The sequence below is a fragment of the Crocodylus siamensis genome, chromosome 2, assembly GCF_052110815.1.
Source record: "Crocodylus siamensis isolate JL-2025a chromosome 2, ASM5211081v1, whole genome shotgun sequence".
NCBI classification, from domain to species: domain Eukaryota; kingdom Metazoa; phylum Chordata; order Crocodylia; family Crocodylidae; genus Crocodylus; species Crocodylus siamensis.
This window is the reverse complement of record NC_143396.1, coordinates 82,683,876-82,706,613: the sequence shown is the minus strand read 5'-3', so window position 1 is coordinate 82,706,613 and position 22,738 is coordinate 82,683,876.

Here is a 22,738-nt window from a genome sequence, read left to right as displayed (position 1 = left end):
ACCAAATTGTATATACTTCAGTAGAATTACAAGAACCAGCAACATAGCTGTTTACCTTGACTAATAATTACAAGCAGAGATATCAGAGCTGAGTTGGAGGCCTTTCAGCACTGAACTCTCCTCAGCTCTTTTCCTTTGCTTTCCATATAGATAGACCTAACTATTGAAGTGAAATCAGAGGATACTGATATACGTTCTTCTGATGCAATCATGTCCGCGTGATTCTGTAGCATAGCAGGACTGCTGTAACTTTTAATTCTGCTTTGTTCAGGGTAAAAGTTAAGGTGATTTAGATAACTGGTGGACGTAATAGATTATAACAGCTAACAGCTCCTGAGGAAGAGTTGCTTCTTCCCTTCAAAGCAGCTAACATGTATGTTGGCCCATGCCCTTTGTCTGCAAGATACTGTATTTCAATATCCTGTATAACAATCCATACATAAACCCTGTTTCATATCCAGAATTAACTATGAGTAAATGAGGATAGTAGTCCTGTGTTCCTCACCATTGTATTAGTTTTGTGTTAAGATATCACAGATTGTTGCATTGAATGTGCCTGGTAGATGTTGACAGAGAAACTGCAGAATTTGGCTTTGGATAGAAAACATTTGGTGAATTTGGCACCTGGGAATGTATCGGAAACAGTTTGGCCTTATAAAATAAGCATGTTCTCTAGAGCTTTTTATAAATAAAATATTACAAGCTAATTGGGGCCCTAGAAAAACAGTGCAAAACAATATCTCTTTGCATTTAGAGCCTGATCTAAAGCCTTCTTACAAACTCCCACTGACTTCACTGGGATTGGTTCCCTCATGATGTAACTCAGCCACAGTTTACCACAGCTCACGAGGCTGCACTAACAATAAATATCTGTTTCATTTTTTCTATATAGCAGATGAAAAATATTATAACCTTAAAGTTGTTTCACAAATGAATTTTTCCTTTCTCAGTGTATTTCTTCAGAGACGATAACCAAGGTCTTCCCCTGGCTAATTGCATCACCGCTCAAGTCAATCTGGGCATGTTGAGCAGACCTGGATAACTGTTTCTTGTGGTCACTATGAGACTTTCCAGTAAAATTCTATCCACAGTTATTACACAATTATGCACAACAATAACTTTGTACAGGATGAACAAAATCATTTTGTCTCTCCTTCCCTCAAGTAATTTAGCTAATCTGTTCCATAGGGAGGAGTGTTTTTTGAGTATAACCAATCTCTCCTATTGTCTCAGTTGTTTTCTCCTAATTGATCCTAATAGTAGATTCATAGTTTCATAGTAGCTAGAGTCGGAAGGGACCTAGGTAGCTCATCTAGTCCGACCCCCTGCCTTGACAGGAAAGAGCACCGGGGTCAGATGACCCCGGCAAGGTGCTCATCTAACTTCCTTTTAAAAATTCCCAGGCTAGGAGCCTGCACCACTTCCCCTGGAAGCCGGTTCCAGGCCCTAGCCGCCCTGACTGTGAAGTAGCGCCTCCTAATATCTAATCTAAACTTACCCTCCGCCAGCTTGTGACCGTTATTCCTGGTCACTCCTGGCAGCGCACGGGGGAACAGGGACTCCCCCAATACCTGCTGATCCCCCCGACCAGTTTGTAGCAGGCCACAAGGTCCCCCCTTAACCTTCTCTTGTGGAGGCTAAACAGGTTCAGGTCCCGTAGCCTCTCCTCATAAGGCCTGCCCTGCTGACCCCTGATCATACGAGTGGCCCTCCTCTGGACTCTTTCCATATCGTCCACGTCCCTCTTGAAGTGTGGCGCCCAGAACTGGACGCAGTACTCCAGCTGCGGCCTGACCAGTGCCGCATAGAGGGGGAGGATCACCTCCCTGGACCTGCTCGAGATGCATCTGTGGATGCATGACAGGGTACGGTTGGCCTTCTTGACTGCCTCCCCACACTGCCGGCCCATGTTCATCGTGGAGTCAATGACGACTCCAAGATCCTTTTCCGTCTCCGTGCTGGCAAGAGGGGAGTTCCCCAACCTGTAAGTGTGGTGCCGGTTCTTCCTCCCCATGTGCAACACCTTGCACTTATCAGTGTTAAACCCCATCCTATTCTCCTCCGCCCACCGTTGCAACCTGTCAAGGTCAGCTTGTAGCCTATTGCACCCTTCTAGTGCACCCACATCCCCCCACATCTTAGTGTCATCAGCAAACTTGAACAGGGTGCTTTCTACCCCCTCATCCAAGTCACTGATGAAGATGTTGAACAGTGCGGGCCCGAGGACCGAGCCCTGCGGAACCCCACTGCCCACGTCCTTCCAGGTCGAGAAGAACCCATCCACTACCACCCTCTGGGTTTTATAAACTTTAGTTTATTGTTACACCTTCTCTCTCAGATAGATATCATTTTTAAACCAGATCAGAAAAGTTAAGGGTTTGGCTGGGCCTCAAGGGTAAGGTCCCACCCAAGTTGGAGGCATTGTGATAGTGCACTGCCTCAGGAGGAGCTCATAAAGACTAGGGGGAGACACTGCCCCGCTGAAGTCACTGTCAAAACTTCTACCGACTGAAATTGCACCATGGTTTTTTCATGATATACCAGAAATGGGTGCACTAGTGAGAGCTTTGGTGATCAGAATTACAGCAGAAGTATCATTTTGTACTTTAGATCTCCAGTCAAGTACCAAAGCCCAGATAAATAAAAATATGATACTATTCACAGTACAAACAATAAACAGAAGCAGGCGGAGGCTTGTACCCCCATGCAGCTGTATTTTAAGAAGCCTCATAAGGCTACAGAGGATGGGGATTAGAACACAAGATTGTCTGCTGTAAACCCCATGCACCATCCACCAGACTACATCTTCTAACCTGGGGTTGTTTCGTTTTCTTTTGGAAGACAAAGACCTCAGATAGTAAAATGGCACTCTCATCTTGACAGGCCTATTAATGACACAGGGATGATGTAACTACACAGGCCTGCTCAGAAGCTATAAGCCTCTCTTAATCAAAGGGAAGCTGTGAAGTGTGCAGTTACTGATTAAAGGGAACAATACATGAAATAGGAGGATGGGAGTGAGGGTCATAGTTTTATAATGATGGTTTAAAGGAGGGACGTTGACCAGAGAACACAGGCCAGTGTCCACGCTCCCTCGAACATATCCAAGGAGCCCGTGGATGCTACCTAGTAGAACTCAGCCTTGAGACGTGCACATGTAACCTTTACCCAGTGGACTCCATTTTATTAGAAGAAATGGACAATAATAAAAGGCATGCCTCTGGCCCCCCTTGCTGCTGTCTTATACTATGGAGCGACCTAATGAGTAGTATAAAAAAGAAAAAAGGAATAGTTACATGCTAGTCATGAAATGCAAATAAAATCAGAACACTTGGACAGAGAGGAAATTACAGGCTAAGTTCCAGTTTTGCTGCCAGGTTTCCTGTGAAGTGTATTCTGTGGTTTAAATATCCAACACATACTGGACATTATCAACACATGCCTTCCACAAGTCTTTTAAGAACTATAGTCAGAAATCTTAATTAAATAAACGTTAAACCCTATGGGCTAAATCCAATTAAGGATTTATGCATAATTGAGGCATCTAAGTCCAAAGTGATGATCCAAGAATCCCCAGCTGTCATCAATATGTGAGGCAACTAAGATCCAGTTTAAGGTTCTTTTTCCAGTTTAAGGTTCCCTCTGTACCTGCATATCTACCTACCTACTGTCCCAATCTGAGTGCCTTGATGCCATCTCTTATCAAAAGCTGATAAGGATATCCTTTTACCTAAGTCATCTGTGGTGCCTGATTCAGTAGGCAAGCTCAGTGTACACATAAGACACACATGAAATTAATGTGACCAAATAAAACTCCAGCGCAGTTTGGGCCAGGATAGTATTTGTATCGGGTAGCACTAACTTATGGCAGAGTTAATTAGTTTACTCTGGTCTGACAGCTCTACGTGTAAATGGAGACATTTTACTGTGGAGCTAATTAGTCTACTCCACAGTAAACAACTTACGTAGATGTGCCCACTGACAGCATAAGTTTTCCCACAAAATACAGCCCTTTCTTTTCGACAGAACTTTATTTTAAGAAGGTGAAGATCCAGGCTCAGTTCACTTTTAGGCCTCGATGGTTTCAAACCCAGATCACCCAACTTTCAAGGGAGTGTAGTAATCACTGTGCATGTGTACATTTGCATTTATGCCAGCTTAAATTTACTGCACAGTAAGTGGGAATTGTCAGTGTCTACATGTGCAATCTGGGACTAAATTTGGTCCCAGGTCAAAGCAGCCTGCCATGTGTCCCTGTGGTCAGTGTGGGGGCTCTAGCCTCCAGTTACGTGGCTGCTAGCCCGTGGGACTAAATTTAGTCCCAAGTTGAAGCCAAAGCTGGCTGCCAGCACTTGGGACTAAGTTTAGTCCCAAGTTGAAGCCAGGAGAGGCAGCCAGCCAGGAGCCTGGGGCTGGGCTCAAGCCAGCCCCCTAGTGGCTGGGCAGACCCAGCAAGGAGGCCTCTGGGTAAGTGCACAGGAATCAGTTGGCATAAATCACAATATTTACTGCACAGTATGGGCATGCACATGTAGATGTGGTTAATTTTGGTTACTGTGCAATAAATGCACGCATGTAGACATGCCCGCTGAGTGCTGTAGGAGGGCTGCAATAGATTGGTTTGGATGAATGAAAGGGAACTACTCTCCTTCTTGTTGTTGAAGCAATGCCAATAACAGGCAAAGGATTAATGATTGAATTCTTGGTTCAGAGAGTAAGAACAAGAGGCAGTATGGCTGTAGTCCAGTAATTAATGCACTCATTTGATTGGGAGACTGGTGTTCAGGTCCCTACTCCCAGGACTGTTCTTATATTTGACATTTAATGTATATTGGATAAAATATAGAAACAGTCCAAGAAGCAGGGAAACCATGTCTCCACACCAGGCACTGGCTGTTGATAGGATGAATTCATTTGTGCTATACAGCAATTATCATAAACGTGCAGCAAACCACAAAGGGAAATATGCCTTAAATCATTTTGTTATATGGTATTAATGAATATGATGAAAGCAGTTAAGAGGCAGCTTGAATCAGAGCCTTTGCACGTGTTCAGTTTGCTCAATCAGACAAATTTAGGGCCAAATGCAGGATTTCAGTGCCTAAGTTAGGTGTTTCAATGCTTAATTTCTGGGCCTTTGGATTGGATCTGTTTTGGTTCATCCTTATATAGTGCATAGGGAAGTGGTTCCAAAACAATCAGCATACTGAGCAGGAGCCAGCTAAAGTCAGTAAGGAGCTAGAGCTAGCCAGTAAGAAAAAGGTTGAGGCCTTGGTTAGGTCCTAAATCTCAAACACCCTGTGAAGGACTGTAGGAGCCTGATTTTTGTTGTTAAGAACCTGGAGCTTGAATGCTTCCTGAAGGTGGGTACCTAAAACTTTTTTTCAGAAACTGAGTGGGTTTACTTGTAAAACAGAGGAAGAAAAAATGATCAAATCGTCCCTTACATATTAGTCTTCTGGTTAGAGTATTTTCCAATTTCTTCCTCTGCCTTAGGATATTCAAACCCACATCATTCACCTCCATGAAGAGTGCCTAGGCTATGAACTATGCTGAATGGGGGAATTTCTTTACCTGTCTTGTGACACTGCCTGAAAATGCTCAAGGTTCATTAAATCAGGGAGAGCACGCAGGGTGGAGCATGAATCTGTGGCTGAGAACTGAAGAAACTCAGCTGGGAGACAGAAATGCCAACTTCCAGGATTGTTTCCATTTCTTATCTTAAATATTTCCTCCAAAGAGACTATATCCTGGTGGCTAGGAAAGTTTCCTTGGTGATGAGAGATGTGAATGAGCAGAGCATTGAACCAGAGTTTTGTACTTCTTGGACAAAAGCTCTAAGCAATAATCTATATAATAAATCAGTAGTACAACCACAAGAACCAAGGTCCCTACTCATTGCTTTGGAATAAAACCTCATGCTATGGAACCTGGGAGGATGGATTCACTGTTTTGCAGCTTTGAGTGAGACACAGGCAGGATTTCAGGCACAGCATTTCCCACTGGAGAGTTTCAGGCAGCAATGTGCTCAGTGCACAGAGTCTGGAAAAGTCTGTTTTGGATCCTATTCTGAGGCACCTAGCTCTCCCCATACATTGTGTCAGAAGCCTAGGTTACCAACATGGGGTTCTGGATTATATTCCAGGGTCTAGGCATCCCCAGTCCTTCCTTGGAGCTAGCTCTAAAATTGTACAGGTGTTAGTAAGAATCATAAGACTGAGAGTTGTTTAGTATGGTGGTGATGGTGGTGGGAGAACCTTATGAACTATGCTTTGTGCAATTTCCACAGTCTCACAGACTCCCAATCAAGCAACATGCACTGACATCAAAATGGCCGGTCATTTTCTTGAAGTTAAGTATTGGTACGGGTGCGTGAAATGGGCTGTATTCGATTTGGCTTTGGCTTTGGCCCAAATTGGGGACAGTGATTCGATTTGTTGATTCGGATCACTGTCCCAATTCAATTTGGCTGAATCTGAAGATTCAATGCTGATTCAGAGAATCAGTGATTTGGCCATAGACACAGCTTTAAATATTTTTTCTACATACCTTGAGGTACCAGGCACGGTTAGTGAATGCTGCGATGGTGGGGTGGATAGAGTATCCCACAGGAGTGCAAGGGGACCCCCCTAGTGCCCCCCAAGCTCAGCAATTGGCCATGGGGGGACCCTGGGTGCCCCTGCAGACCCAAGAGGCACCAGTCATCAAGCCTGCATGCTTTCTGGAGGACCTGGAAGTGGACCAGAAGCGCTTCTGGTCTACTGCCAAGCGCACTGGGGACCCCTCTGCACTCCTGTGGGATGCTCCATCCACCCCAGCATCTCAGCATTCACAAGTTGCCTGGTACCTTGAGGTATGTAGAAAAAACATTTAAAGCTGTGTCCATGTCCGAATCATCGAATCTTTCTGAATCTCTCCGAATCGATTCAGAGGGTTCTAATTCGATTCAGACAGATTAAAGTGTCTCCTGATTCAATCTGGATTTGGAGATTCGGCTGCTGAATTGGGCTGAATCTCTGCTGAATTGAATCAGCGATCGAACTTTCGCACAGGCCTTGTATTTAGGAAAATGCTTTGGTGGACTGGTGTGATAGTAGTCTGGAAAAGGCAGAAATTAATGCGTCCTAGCTTCTGATTTGGCTTGTATTGTTAAGTCTTTCTGCATGTGGCTGTTTCTCATCCCCAACCTGAGACCAGATAGGAAGAATAATAAAGCACTGGTTTTGAATTTTCCAAATACTTGTGCCTTCTTCAGCAGATTGCAAAACCGAATGAAGAGGGAAGTTACTGCTGAACCACCTCATACCAGGACACGATGCATTCTTGCTCAAGTGAAAACAGTGACTCTCTTCTCTGCTTTCACATTCCACATTGACACAAATATACACTACAAGCTGTAGCATCAAATGCCCTTTTATTGCAATGATAATATGTCATCATAGTTGCAGGATTTGCACAATCTTCTGATCATTTTGTAATGTCTTAAAGTTAGACATAGCTTTAAAGCATTTTCTCAACTGAAAGAAAGCAAAATTTGGAAGACTTTCTGAATTAGCTTAGTGAATATTTGCTTACCTGTACACTGGATTATAGTACAAGATGCCAAGATAAATCTAAATTAATAAAGCAAGTATTCAGTACTGTTAGTTATAATTTTACATAAGTTTCTGGCATTTTACATTGCAGCAGTTTTTAGCTACATGGTTGCCTGAAACAAAACCCACCAAAATTAAATATATTTAATATTCAATATTAATTATGAATTCATCTATACATTTAATGCAAGCATTATCACAGGAATATAGAACTTGATATAGTGGAAGTTTTTAGCTGAAAAGTAGCTAAACTAGAAAACATTTTCATGAGGACCTTTGAAATTATTTTCATTTTATAATCTTACTTTAAATTGGAGACATTACTAGACAAGATCAAAACAATATGCAAGTACTGCACGGACAGTAATACACAGATGAAAATCAGAACATTGAGTACAATTGTCCAAAGTAATCAGAGAACCAAGCAAGTATTTACTAAAGTGTCTATTATTGAAACTCAGTGAAATGTGCACTCTTTAGTGACTTAAATTCTTTAAAAATGGTTAATGCTTCTAAATCACGTAAGCACTTCTGAAATTTTTCACTTCATAGCAAAATAATTCTCAAAGGTCTTAGGCTCTAATATCATCATCAATCTTCGCCAGAAACATTTCCCTATGTTTTATCTTTTTACCCAATGTAGGAGAGAAGACTGCTGAATGAATCAATGGACAGGTCTGAAAAAGGCCATCTCATTTTTCTTTAACTTAGTTCCTTGAATGATTATATTTTTGTTGATTTCAAATGTTAGACCCAGTGATTATAATTAAAACACTTGCTCCAAAGTTTACCAGGTTTACCACAATTCCCTATTACATTGTATGAATAGGAAATAATTCTCAACCTGGTAAACTGGAGAAGGCGGCATTTCAGTTTAGCAAAGAAAGCAAAACAAGGCCTAATAGCTGGAAGGTAAAGCTGAATAAATTCAGAACTAGAAATAATATGTAGTTCCTCTATAGGAAGGTCATGTATATACAAAAAGAGAAAGGGTAGTTACCAGCCTTTCAAAATGGCCTCCTTCATTTTACTATAAGAGGAGCAGTCTCTCCCAGGAGTTTGAAATGCTCTTTCTTTTGGGGTACTAAGAACTGGATCAACACTTACAGGTAATTAGCGGGGAAAATAATATGGGATGTTGCATGAACTGCAGTCCAGCACTTAAAAAAGCATGACTGCTTTTGAGCATACTAAAAAAACCCTGTCTTCTCAGTTACAGAGGACTTGAACTTTCCATGATCTTTAGACTCCAATAATGGACACCATGAATTTAAAGTCCATGTGGAGATTTTTTTAGACTGTATTTTCTTTTTTATGTGAGAATTTCTTTGATATGCCATTGAAAGCAATAGCTAAAGACTTGCAGCTGTTATAAACACACACTGCTCTTCAGAAGTCAGTGCAGCTATAGTTATATTTCTATCAGCTGTGGATCTAGGTCAACTCTTCTGTGGTTCTGTACAGAATGAAAACACCATAAATAAGAAATGACAACCACTATGCAGCAATGTAATCAGAAAGTTAATGTTGTTCAAAACAAGCAAACAAAAAGTTTCTATATCACCTCTGAATAACACACATGCCCCAAACCAACACTGACTTACAATCCCATTAAAGTTACGGAAGAGGAAGAACCAACAGAGAGCATCGTTAGGAGAATCGCCCATGCCTTGCAAACCATCAGTTTTGCAGCTCCACAGGTATGCATCTTCATGATGTATGTAGGACATTGCAGCTATCCTGTCAAGAAACAAAGAGCCGAGGCTTTTTCAGATTCTTGTATGACTGGGCAGGGCTGGCAGTCAAGAAACAAAACCAAACTTCTTAGAGTAGGAACTTTTTAGAGCAGAGCCTTAATTTTGAATATATACATATTCAGGGTTTATAACAAAGTAGGTAGGTTAGGAGATGGATCATCTGTTTTGTTTTGTTGCTCAGAAATTGTAATGTGATAAGGGACTTAGTTTGAATTAATTGATAGTGAGTTAAATGTTTAACTCATTTTTGGCTTGAAATATATCCAGAAACCTAAAATTAAATAGGAATTTGCAAATCTTATTTTATAAGGGTGTAAGAAATGTAAAATCTGAGCCTTTGAAGAAAGATATCAGGGCCAAGACAAAGGATAAATTTTACAAATCTTCACTCCTACAAAGGATCTTTATGCCCTTATATATTTCTACTGAATGGTTCCCTAAGTGGTTCTCTAAAGCTAAATGGTACCCTAAATGCTTTCTTACAACTAGTGTGAGCATCCTATACCCTTTCTATTGGGCTTGACAGCAACTGTTACCATACCAATAGATAATACAATGGCAGTATTTAGGACTTGTCTACACAGGGACACTCAGGAAAGCTAAGATAAAGTAACTAAGATTTAAAGCTAATGTGTTAAATCACATGAAACTATTATGGGCATTTTTATATGTGCTCTGGGACACAGTGCTGGGAGCTTTAATTAGTGAGCCACACTAATTAAAAGTGCCTATGCGTCACGCGTATCAGCATTCCCTGCACTGAAAAAATGGTGGCAGGGTGCTTTGAACTAAAGCTTATCAAACATATTTTACCCAACTGCCATTTTTTTCAGCCCTGGGACGTGCAAGGATGCCAATACATGTGACATGGAAGGCAGCTGGAGCACATCAATTTCCATGCTCCAGCAGGCTTGATTAATTGAGTCTGCTCTGGTGCATTAGATTTCCAGTGTGTTGGAGGCTCCCTGCACGTCTATAGAACCCTTATGGCCCTGATTGAGTTTAGCTTAATCTACTCTGAAAGTGAATTAAAGTAGAAGAAATAAATGCCACTTAAATTCCGAATAACAGCATAGGGATTGAATATGGATTAGCTGACTTTTACAACCATAGTTCTCATGCCTTTTCGTCTGAAAAACTTTCCGTTTTTTATAGAGCAGGGTCCTTAAGACTCAGTAGTAAATGTGCCATTAATTCACAAGGAGATTTGCATACCTAAAAGTAGGCACTGAAGTCCAATATTTTTGTGCCCCTGAGAATCTCAGAACAACCACTCAGCTGCTGCCTACCTCTATAGGCACTAGGGGTGTGTGAAGAGGGCCCTATTTGATTTGGATTCAGCCTGAATCGGGGACAGTGATTCAATTCGTTGATTTGGATCACTGTCCCTGATTCGATTTGGCCAAATCCAAATCTGAAGATCTGATGCTGACTCAGAGAATCAGCGATTCAGACATAGACACAGCTTTAAATGTTTTTTCTACATACCTTGAGATACCAGTGCAGCTCGTGAACACTGTGATGCTGGGGCAGATGGACCATCCCACAGGAGTGCAGGGGGAGAGGGGGCATGTGCTCAACGGCGAAAGCGGAAGTGGACTGGAAGTATTTCCAGTCCACTTATGGGTCTCCGGGGAGTGCACAGGGCTGTCCCCCACATGCCCCTCCAGACTCAGGTCCCCCCCAGACCCAGAAGGCACTAGTTGCCGAGCCAGGGAGGTACGGGGGGGGGGGAACAGCGTGCTCTTCGGTGGACCCAGAAGTGGACCGGAAGTGCTTCTGGTCCACTTCTGGGTCTGCTGCTGAGTGTGTTGGGGAGCCCCAGCATCACAGCATTCATAAGCCGCCTGCTACCTAGAGGTATATAGAAAAAACATCTAAAGCTGTGTCTATGTCTGAATCACTGAATCTTTCCAAATGTCTCTGAATCGATTTGGAGGGTTCTGATTTGAATTAGAGAGATGAAAGGGTCCTCTGATTTGATTAGAATTTGGGGATTTGGCCACTTAATCAGGCCAAATATCCACCAAATTGAATCAGGGACCGAAGCTTTGCACAGTCCTAATAGGCACTTAGGTATCTGTTGGTAAAATATCCTAGGAATCTACCTTTTTGCTTTGGGTATGTGCAAAACCACTTAAGTCCTGGTGCTGCTTAGCATGGTGTCCCATCTGATTCTTGAAGTGTGACTGTCAAATAAGGTCTGTCCCTGCCTGAAGGACTCTATTCAGCAGGGGATTTCAGAGTATGCCAACTGCAGTTGACCTCTCACATAAACTATTTGAGCTGAGATTGTTAAGGGTATCCATGTCTTTACATTTCATAGTCTGGTGGTTACTCTCCAGGATTGTGGGGACCTATTTTCAAATCCCACCTCTTAATATTTGAAGAAGGCATTTGGACTTGACTTTCCTACAGCCCAGGAGAATGCCCTACTCCTCAGGCCTTAGAGTTAAGCTTCTGGCTTAATGTACAATTTATTAGTTACAGCAGAAAAGCCTACATTTAGAGCACCCAATAGTTTGGTGGTCCAAGCTTTCTTCTGTAATATACTCCAGAGTAGGCAGGGTGGGAATGTGACAATAGACATCACAGGTGACTATAGACCTAATCCCTCTCCTTGGCATTTCCTACTGGCTAGCTTTTGTGGATCCTGGCCCAGTTTCTCTAAACCCAGTTTTAGTCATCTGCCACCATGCGCTGTACTGGATGTCTAGCACTGAGGACTCTAGCAGGTGGCAAGTTATTTAGGACTCCTATGACTGGCTCCTCCAGTTACCTTTGGCTAAGACCTCGGGTCTCATGCTGTCTTCTCCCTCTGCACTACCCAGGAGGTTCTTTATACCAGAACCATATCTATTTAGCACTTTTGTACTACAGGCAGTAGTTAAAACTAAAAAAAGCTGAGGACCTCACACTGCATTAGCCAAGGAGATAGTAGCTTAGAACAGCTGCTTCCTCAAACCTTGAAGAGATGAGTGACCACTCATCTTCTTTTAGCATATAGGGAGATGCATTCCTTCCTGCCTGTGGCTATGTATTCCCCAAACCCTCCCATTTAATTTTGACAGAGGTGTAAATATTTACTCTGCCCACCTCCACCTGAGACCTCCTTCTGGAGCTGCTTCTGCTGGAGCTCACCCAGCCCGGCCTATACAGGGCTTGCTTGTATTAACTCAGTTTTCTTTCTCTTTAAAATACTGCTCAAAGGAAGCTAGAAACTATCTTGTTTTGAAGAGGATTCTCCTTTTTATTGTCAAGAATCTGTAAGGGTATCATCAAAGGATCTCCCTAGGGCAGAGGTGGTCAATTATTTTGGGCAGAAGGCTGCTTACTGAGTTTTGGCAAGCCATTGAGAGCTGCATGACAGGCAGCCAGAGGCAGATAAGTATTCATTTTCTAAATTTTTTAGGGGCTCTGCAGGCCACCTAGAATGGCCTGGCAGGCCACATCTGTTCTGTGGGCCGCATTTTGCCCACGCCTGCCCTAGGGAGTGGTGCAAAGAAGTATGGCAAGTCTGTTCTGTGTGCTTGGTGAGCCTAAAGGATGTAATATAGCTGGCCTCAGAGGTAAGTAAGTGCATGCCAAAAGCTCTGTTTCAGGTGCTTCCCTAAAGGCAGCTATATTCTGTGCTTTGGTAGGGTATCATGCACACAGTGGACATGCTGGTTTCCACTGTGGTGTTCTGTAGCATGGTCATTTGATAGTGCAGATCTCTAAATATCCCTCAGGGTGAAATTCAACAGCCATGTGGCATTTCTCTTCTCTTCCCTTGGTCCCTTACAAAAAGTTTATTGCACTGTACAGTTGTAAAACTTTTTATTAGGGTAAAGTCATTTACAGAGAAGTATTACAGTCTGCTGACCAGGTCTTGTGCCTTCATAGTCTCATGAAGAATAATGATGTTTCTTTAGTTGCTTTAGTACCTGAGGTGTATATGCCGTTTTTTTAACTGTGATTTCAGAATTCTATAAATACACTGCTAAAAGTTGTTCAAATGGGAAAAAAAGATAAATGTTATGTTGAATGAGAGCCTGATGTTTCCATACATGGTTTTAGCTTTCATTGTTCTTAATAGTGCATGTACAGGCCAAGTGGGAAAAGGCTTATAGCTAACTTACACAAAGAGATTTAGGGCCCTGCTACGCATTTAAATTAAAGCTGGATAGAAACCAGTTATAGAGTTGGTTGCACAGTTTTAAGCATGACATTTTATAGCTAGTTGGCTCCTTATAGCTGGATAATCATCATTATTTTTGTGTGATAATTACTTTGCATGTGTGGCTGTTCTTAATTTGCACGTGTGGTCAGTTTAAATTTTATTGCTTAGTTAACCAGTTAATTGCCTAATATACATCATGTAGCAGGGGCCTCTGCCTCTTGAAGTGCAGCTCAGGAAGATCCTGCTTATATGGTTGAGACTTGTCCACCCCATACTGGCAGTGGGTGACAACCCTTGTGGATCTGAGTGCACCCTTCCCATACCCTTTATACACTACCAGCAGGCAAGGTACAGATCTGGCAGTGTGCTGAGCAAGGCTGCTCCAGGTTCACTTTTCTGGGCCTGCCTCAATCTCCAGAGTGGCTGAGAACAAGCATAAAAGAACAAGCCTGGAGTAGTCTCACTTACGTACTTTTGGGTTTGGACCATGTGGGTGTAAAGGAGCAGGGCCTGGGTGGGACATAAACATTGTGCCTAGGCCTTAGTGCTGAGACCTGCTACTGCATAGGTGTAGACAAGCCATGTAAAGAAAGGACATAGGCATGTAAAAATATCTGCATAGGCATCTGTGTAGCACTGGGAAGTGCTGCACTGACATATCTTCTCTGTACTTCATGAACTAGAAGCAGTGTAGCCACCTTAGTGTGGCACTAGGAACATGCCAGTTGGCTCTTTCCTAGAAGCAGAGCCAATGTGCCCATTGCTATACTACACTATATCTGGCTTAGGGAGTGATACGTAGAGTGGTAGGGTGTGCCTACATGCACCATAGCTAAATAGTATGGATATATCCTAACATCCAAATCCTGTATTTAACATGAACATTTCCATTGTTATGATGCCCCTTCATCTTAGCCTTAAGGCTGAGTCACAGAAGGTAGAAAGGAGAAGAATCTACCCAATTTTTGTGTTGTTGTTTTTATGGGCACTCATGTAGGGTGTGGCAGGATAGCACTTAAGCACCTAAGAATTACTTATGCAAATATGATTTGGGCCTAAGTGTTTACTAGTAAAGTTCCCTAGTTATCTACAGTGCTGCTACTGCTTAGGCCTAGGAGAGTTGCACCGTATTTCCAAGAATGGGAGGAAGGAGGATCCAGGCAACTAGAGGCCAGTCAGTCTCACCTCCATCCTTGCTAAAGTCTTTGAAAAGATTATTAAGACTCATGTATGTGAGGGCCCAGCAGGAAAAATTATGCTGTGGGGAAACCAGCATGGGTTTGTAGCAAGTATATCATGCCTGACTAATCTAGTCTCTTTTTATGACCAGGTTACAAAGCACCTGGATGTAGGAGTAGGGGTAGATATCATTTACTTAGACTCAGGAAGGCCTTTGATAAGGTATCCCACCTCATACTGGTGAACAAATTAAGAAGCTGTGACTTGGATGATTACACAGTTCGTTGGTGGCAAATTGGCTAGAGGGTCATACCCAGAGAGTGGTGGTGGACGGGTCGGTATTGACCTGGAAGGATGTGGGCAGTGGGGTCCCGCAGAGCTCGGTCCTTGGACCGATACTTTTCGGCGTTTTCATCAGTGACTTGGACAAGGGAGTGAAGTGTACTCTGTCCAAGTTTGTGGGTGATACAAAACTGTGGGGAGAAGTGGACAGGGAACAACTACAGGCAGACCTGGACAGGTTGGACAAACGGGCAGAAAACAATAGAATGTGATTTAACAAGGAGAAATGCAAAGTGCTGCACCTAGGGAGGAAAAATATCCAACACACCTACTGCCTAGAAAATGACCTGCTCGACAGCATGGAAGTGGAAAGGGATCTAGGAGTCCTAGTGGACTCCAAGATGAACATGAGACATCAGTGTGATGAAGTCATCAGCAAAGCTAACGCCACTTTATCATGCATCAGCAGATGCATGACAAACAGAACCAAGGAGGTGATACTTCCCCTCTATCAGGCACTGGTCAGACCGCAGTTGGAATACTGCATCCAGTTTTGGACACCACACTTTAAGAGGGATGTGGATAACCTAGAGAGGGTCCAGCAAAGGGCCACTCATGTGGTTAAGAGCTTGCAGGCCAAGCCCTATGAGGAGAGACTAGGACACCTGGACCTCTTCAGCCTCCACAAGAGGCTGCCTTGTGGCTGCCTATATATTCATCGTGGGGGCACAGAAGGGAATTGGTGAGGCTCTACTCACCAAGGCGCCCCTGGGAGTTACAAGAAATAATGGCCATAAGCTAGCAGTGAGCAGATTTAGACTGGATATTAGGAAGAACTTCTTCACAGTTAGAGTGGCCAAAATCTGGAATGAGCTCCCAAGGGAGGTGGTGCTCTCCCCTACCCTGGGGGTCTTCAAGAAGAGGTTAGATCGCATCTGGCCGGGGTCATCTGAACCCAGCACTCTTTCCTGCCTATGCAGGGGGTTGAACTCGATGATCTATTGAGGTCCTTTCTGACCCTAACATCTATGAATCTGTGAATAAGCTCATTTGGGATTCATGAGCTAGGCTGAAGTCCCTTGAGATACCTGAATCCATCAATCATCTTTCAGTGTCTCGAACACAAACCAACATCAGTGAGTTTAGCACAAAGCATAGAAGTCATATTTACTTTCCTCACTGGAGAAGAAGGTGCTGCTAATACAGGGAAGTCCAGGTTTTACAGGGAAGTCTACAGGTTACTTTAGATTTGTTCACCCAAGAAGTGACAGAACCAGGTTCTATATTTTTCTTACCTTTACACCTAGGTGTGAGTTTGGGGAGAATTAGAGAAATTCTTTACCCCTCTGTGAAAGAATCCCCTTCCAGCCTCCTCCTTCTCTTTGGGGGTAGTCTGCTCTCCCCCAGCATGTCTATCACCCCAGTTATGAACTTGTTGTCTACATGACTGACTTCAGATAAGAGGGAGTAGACCTAGCCTCATGACCTGGGGGCAGGGGCTTGAGCCTAGGTCAAGGTGTGCTGCTTTTCAAATTTATTGGTTGGCATAAAAAAACACCTGGCCTTGATTGGAGCTAGAGGTGAGGTCAGAAGAGCTATTTAAGAGGTCCCTTCCAGGAAGAAAGGGGAAGACATTTTAAGACACACACTGAGCAGCCTGGACTTCAGAAGTCCTCTCTCATACTCAGGATCTGGAAGTGAGTAACTTACCAGAAACCTAACTAGGAATTTAGTTAATTGTAAAGGCAGACAAGCCACTCAGATTTGCTCAAGCTGGTTTTCTTTCTATATTTTGCTATTGGTATTCCTCCCCTTCCCATCTGTCTTTAATCAATAAATCTATCTGTTTTAGCATGCCTCACTGGGTTTAAGAGGGAAGGGTCCTACTAAGGTGGGCTCGGCTATTTTACTCTCCTCCCACCTGAGAGGCTGATGGTGAATACTTCCTGTTAATAGAAGCACCCAAAAATCACAAGGTCTACAGGGCATGTGTACCCTAGTGGGCACAAGGCCCATGCAATGACCAGACCCCGAGTGGTGGCGGTGGTTACCTCAGGCTTGTGAATGTGCTCCAGGAAAGGGGTCAGCCAGATGTGAGGCGCCCCAGGGGAAGCACTTAGAGCACAGTGGTAGGGCACAGTGAGGCAGATGGCTCCGTACAGGAGTACCCCCTACTGGCCTGCCACACTGTCTTGCAGGAGGGTCTGGAAGTTAGTGTAAGAGCCAGTCAGAAGATAGAAACTTCCTCATTTCACAGAAGGGAGGAGGATCCCAGGACAGTTACTCCTCGCTTAGTGTTGTAGTTACATTTTTGAAAAATGTGACTTTAAGCGAAACAATGTTAAGTGCATCCAGTTACATCACAGTGGTTACCTACTAGCAGGTGGCAGCCAAACAATGTTATTACCAAACATTGTCCAACTTTAAACAAGTATGCTGTCTAATAGATCAGCAATAAAATAATGAAAGAACATTAACTGGGACAACGTTAAGTGAGGAGTACTTGTACAAATGAGAAGTGCTAATATGGTGGTTTTAGCAGTAACTGCTAACATCACAGTATTTGACAAATGCCTTAATATAGGATAGACTCATCAAATACCAGTTTTTGAGTTTACCATAACCTCTTTGATATATTCAGGTTCTTCAGATTTATGTTTTCAATTTTTAAAAGTAAAAATAAAATAAAAGTAAGACTCAGCTTGTCACAAGATCTCACCCTTTTGTCTCAATTAAGCACCCATCAAAATTGCACTCAGTTAGATCTCTTAACTTCAGTAAAATTACTCTGGATTAACAATGCCGTAACAGAATGTAAGAAGTGATTTTTGTGTTACCATTTTTCTTTCCCATGATACCCCATCCCTATTTTCTGATATTATTAGTGATGGAAATTTGGCGCACACTGATACTTCATCCTTCACTCACAGTTACTCTTGGCAGCACAGAGGCAGAGAGGGATCTTGGAGTCATGATTGACTCCAGGATGGATATGAGTCGCCAATGCGACGAAGCAATAGGCAGAGCCAACCGCACCCTGTCATGCATCAGCAGGGGCACCACTAACAGGTCCAGAGAGATCTTGCTCCCCCTCTGTGCAGCGCTGGTCAGGCTGCAGCTGGAGTACTGTGTTCAGTTCTGGGCGCCGCACTTCAAGAGGGACGTGGAGAACCTGGGGAGGGTCCAGAGGAGGGCCACTCATATGGTTGGGGGCCTCTGTGGCCAGCCCTATGAGAAGAGGCTGAGGGACCTGAATCTCTTCAGTCTCTGCAAGAGGAAACGGAGGGGGGGATCTTGTGGCTGCCTACAACCTTATCAGGGGCCAGTAGCAGGGACTTGGGGAAAGTCTGTTCACCAGGGGCCCCCTTGGAGTCACCAGGAACAACGGCCACAAGCTGAGGGAGGATAGGTTTAGGTTAGATATTAGGAAGAACTACTTCACTGTAAGGGTGTCCAGAGCCTGGAATAGGCTTCCCAGAGAGGTGGTGCTCTCACCTTCCCTGGAAATCTTCAAGAGGAGACTGGATAGGCACCTGGCTGGGGTCTTATGACCCCTGCCATCCCCAGTACTCCTTCCTGCCCATGGCAGGGGGTTGGACTAGATGATCTGTCTAGGTCCCTTCCGACTCATGGATTCTATGATTCTATGATACCTGTTTCCTCTTATTCGTGCATACTTGGTCTAATGTGCCATGTTGTGAAAAAGCCACATACCTGAAATGTTTGGAAGAGCTACATCTGGTTATCAGAAGTTACCCTGCCACAGTAACAGTTATACTCTTGGGCTTTCTTAACTACAATCCTGTTTTGCCTCAAATAGTTTGTAGTTTCCTTAATAAAGGAGATACAATATAGTAAATATGTAAAATGCTGAAGAAGCATAGACCAAGATGTTGCTTTTAGGACTAGAAATTAGAACACTATAGATTTTTTTTTATAAAGGTAAAGGTAATTTTTAAATAGGTGAAGATTGTTCTATTTCAATGTAAGACTGCTTTTCCAGTTAAGGGCCCATTTCTCTATCTGCTGGATTCTCTGGAAATGTTATCTTTCATATAGTGGATCACAGTAAATAGCGCTTTCCTTCTGAAATTGACCTATTTATGTGTGGGACAAATGTATGAACATAAGAATGTCAGTATATTTTCACCATGAAAAGCTATGTAGGTGATAACTGATATGCATGTTCTTGTAGCACATATTTTTCCACATAAAATAAAAATTAGATGGTTCTGTCAAGTGCAGATATGCATGTATAGGCTGAGAATATGCTTTTTTCACTCCGGTGAAGGAGAGTATTGGGGCCTGGAAGTGGCCCCATGAATATGTGCTTAGAGCCTATTTTCATTTCATATTTTGTCTCAAAACATTAAACAGTTCCTACCCTGCTAATACTAATACTACTACAATTCGCAATGTGTGCGAGAGTCACAATTCTTATCTTGTTGATACAGTTCTGCAACAGTCACCTGTATGTTGTAAGTCATAGAGAATATATGTAATTATATCTTTATAAACAGTTATTTCTAAGTTCTAAAAAAGGGGAGACTTTTAATCCTGAAAAATGCAGGTCATTTTATAAGCTGCTACAGAGTTGTTATGCAAACGATTCTGAAATTTCCATACTGCTAGTTATTTCAGCATTTTATTATGACTTCATATGATCCCTTTGTTTACAATTTAAAAACACCTGCTTACCAAGCCCTAATTTACACATAGTCTGTATGGTTTGGATTAACTGTCTTTCTAGGAAACTGCACATTTTTCTTTTAGCAAAAAATAGGACAAATTTGCACTGATTGTCACTATTTGCAGTTATACTTTTCCCTCAGTGTCTGGATTCATTTCCCTAAAACACGCAGTTATTGTATTTAACCAACTAACCATTTGCAAGGCCCTTTGTTTCATTAGTAATGGTAAATATTTGTTTTTTTCCCCCCATGAATTGATTCAGCAAGATATTTAAACACATAAATCACTTCAGACAAGGTTGTCTGGGGAAATATGAGATCTTTTATTAGACCATCTCAAATAGTTGGAAAAATTCTTCTTTGCAAGCTTTCAGGTACAAATGCCCTTCGTCAGGCTGAGGGAGCATCTGCAGTTGGTGTGTGCTCTTTTTGGATGGAATGAATAGTAAGAGGCCAGAGGCTGGTATGTATGCAAGGATGGCAATCAGTGAAAATGTAAATTGAGGCATCAGTGGGTGAGAGACAGGCTGGGGGGAGAGGAGGAAGGGAGTGAATGTAGCTGGTAAATAGTGGAGAGGTACCTGGGGAGTCAGATATTAGGCAGGTTATAAAGTGTCAAGAGATTTCTCTAGCCACCCCACTATATGAAGCTGAGTGGGGTTTTCTCACTCCCCTGTTGAAGCTGTTGCATTTTTTTTATAACGTATTTAAATGCATGTGGAAAAAAGAACTAGAAGCCAGGTAAGTGACATAATCACTCGCCTTAGAGACATAACCACTAGCCTCTTGGAAGGTGGGAGATTGTTCAGATCACCCCAGGCAGCAGAGGGAGTTCAGTCCAGGTGACCCACAGTTTGGAATAATGCTATAATCACTTGTCTAGAGTGGCTTTGGTCATTAGGCATCTAAAAATGGAATTCACAGAATCTTCCATCAGCTGACTGCTCGATCTTCACCTTCCCTTTATTGTTTGCCACATTCACAAAATGCTTAATGTTAAGAAGACCATGAGTCAAGACCCTCAAAATCATAAAATTGACTTAAACCATGATATTACACACACACACACACACACATATATAAAAAAAATACCCTATTTATTTATTTATTTATTTTCCCTTTCTTTGAGCTTTTAGGGTACACAAAAGTAATTTTTCTCTGCAATCATGAAAATTAAAGATCTATTTACATCTAGGGAAAAGTTGAGATTTTCACTCGGGTATGCAGATGACTCCAGCCTGGACCATTTAGAAAAATAATTGTAAACAATAAAATTGCATGCCCTTGGTCCTGTTTCAAATTCAGTTGTTTCTCCAGGACTGAGACCATGCTTACTTATGTCTTTGTACCGCATCTTTATAAGAAGGAATTTCAGTTCCTGAAAAAGGTGACCAAGCGTTATATCAATATAGATATAGATATACAGATCTATCTATCTGGGTGCCATAAAATTCAAAGGTTAACTTCTCTTTTGGTCAGCATGAAACTTAGCTTTAAAAGGCCATTTATTACATTGCATGTATATATCCCAGAAGAGTTTGAGATAAGTGGAACTGAACAGCTGGAAGAAATAATGTCTCAATCAACGTGGTTGTTAAGATAAAAGGGCACTGAAGTCTGCAGGTTATTGGACATTCAGCTCTTATGTATACATACACCAACACACATATAAATCCTAAACTTTAACAATATACATTGTGTTCACTAGATGGCAATATAATACCTCCACAAAGAAATTACTACTGACTTCAACAATGGCCACAAATTCTCTTTCAGGTAGATTCTAGCTAGTACTTTCAGAGTGCTCTATAGCATAGGATAAATCCATACCAATGCAACTCCAGTTTTTTATGCAATCGTTAACGTGGTCCAATTTGATTGATTCTTTTCAGGACTATCTAACAAGCTGGTTGATCCTTCTAGACCTGTTTCCACTCTAATAATTCCTATTGTAGCTTTCAAAAGCTCATTCCATATATTCAATTATATTGGCAGGCAGAATTCCAGCTTCAAGTCCTTTTAGTTTTTATTCCCTTATTGCTATTTGACACTAACTCAAATCGTTTTGTAACATCCTTCCTGTGTATTCCCTTTAGAATCTTTTATACATCACAGATGTTCCCTTTTCATTTCCTCTTTACCAATGAGTTCAGGTCTTCTTAATAGCATAGTACATTTGGACATAGAAAGTTGTTATGTGTCCTGGATACTTTAGGTCTGCCCCTCTTTTTCTCAGGCTTCGTGGTAGTTTTGAGGATTTGGCCCTGATCTCACGACAAAAAGCTGGTATGAAGCACAATTCATGCCTCGCCTATTACACTGTTCAGATAACTGTGATGCTCAATTGACTGAATGTTATAACAAGTATTTGAGAGGGAAAAAAAGATTACTTTATAATACATTTAGAAGTTCTTTGATGCCTGTTTTTTCTGGTTTTAACAATATTTGCTGTAAGTGACATTATACAAAAAACTGTTTACAGCTGAGTCATTGGTTATTGTCCCAGTATTGAAAAGAGGTTTGTCAAATTAAAATGTATCAGTCAAGGCAGATCTTGTATTACGAGCTAAAAAATATACATTTTTAAATCATAAGATGTATACACAGAATATGGACTTCTCATATTCTTTTGTTTCAGTGCATATTATTTCCATGTGGAACATTTTTACTTCATGATCTATATATAAATCTCTCTTTACTCAGAGAAATAGTACTTTGAATTTTGAACTTGCTTTCAGTAAAGGAAAAAGAAAAGTCACTGTTTTATTTTGCTGCAGGTATAAAGTAATAGTGTAACATGAGGCAGGCACTAATTCCCCCAAACTTTAAAAAGTGCACCCTTATGCATCCTATTCCACTTTGCAACTTTAGCTTTTCTTTCCACGTGTTCACTTTTTCTGTCTCAGATTAATTCTTTCAGTATTTTCTCACCAGAGAAGTCTCTTTCACTGTTTATTATTTCCGTCCTGTCCATCCAGCTGCTTATTTTAGCTACTTCTTCCTTCCTCCCTATTGGCTTCTGTATGTAACTTATTCACAGGAACCAGGAGCTTATATATCAGCTTGACTTAT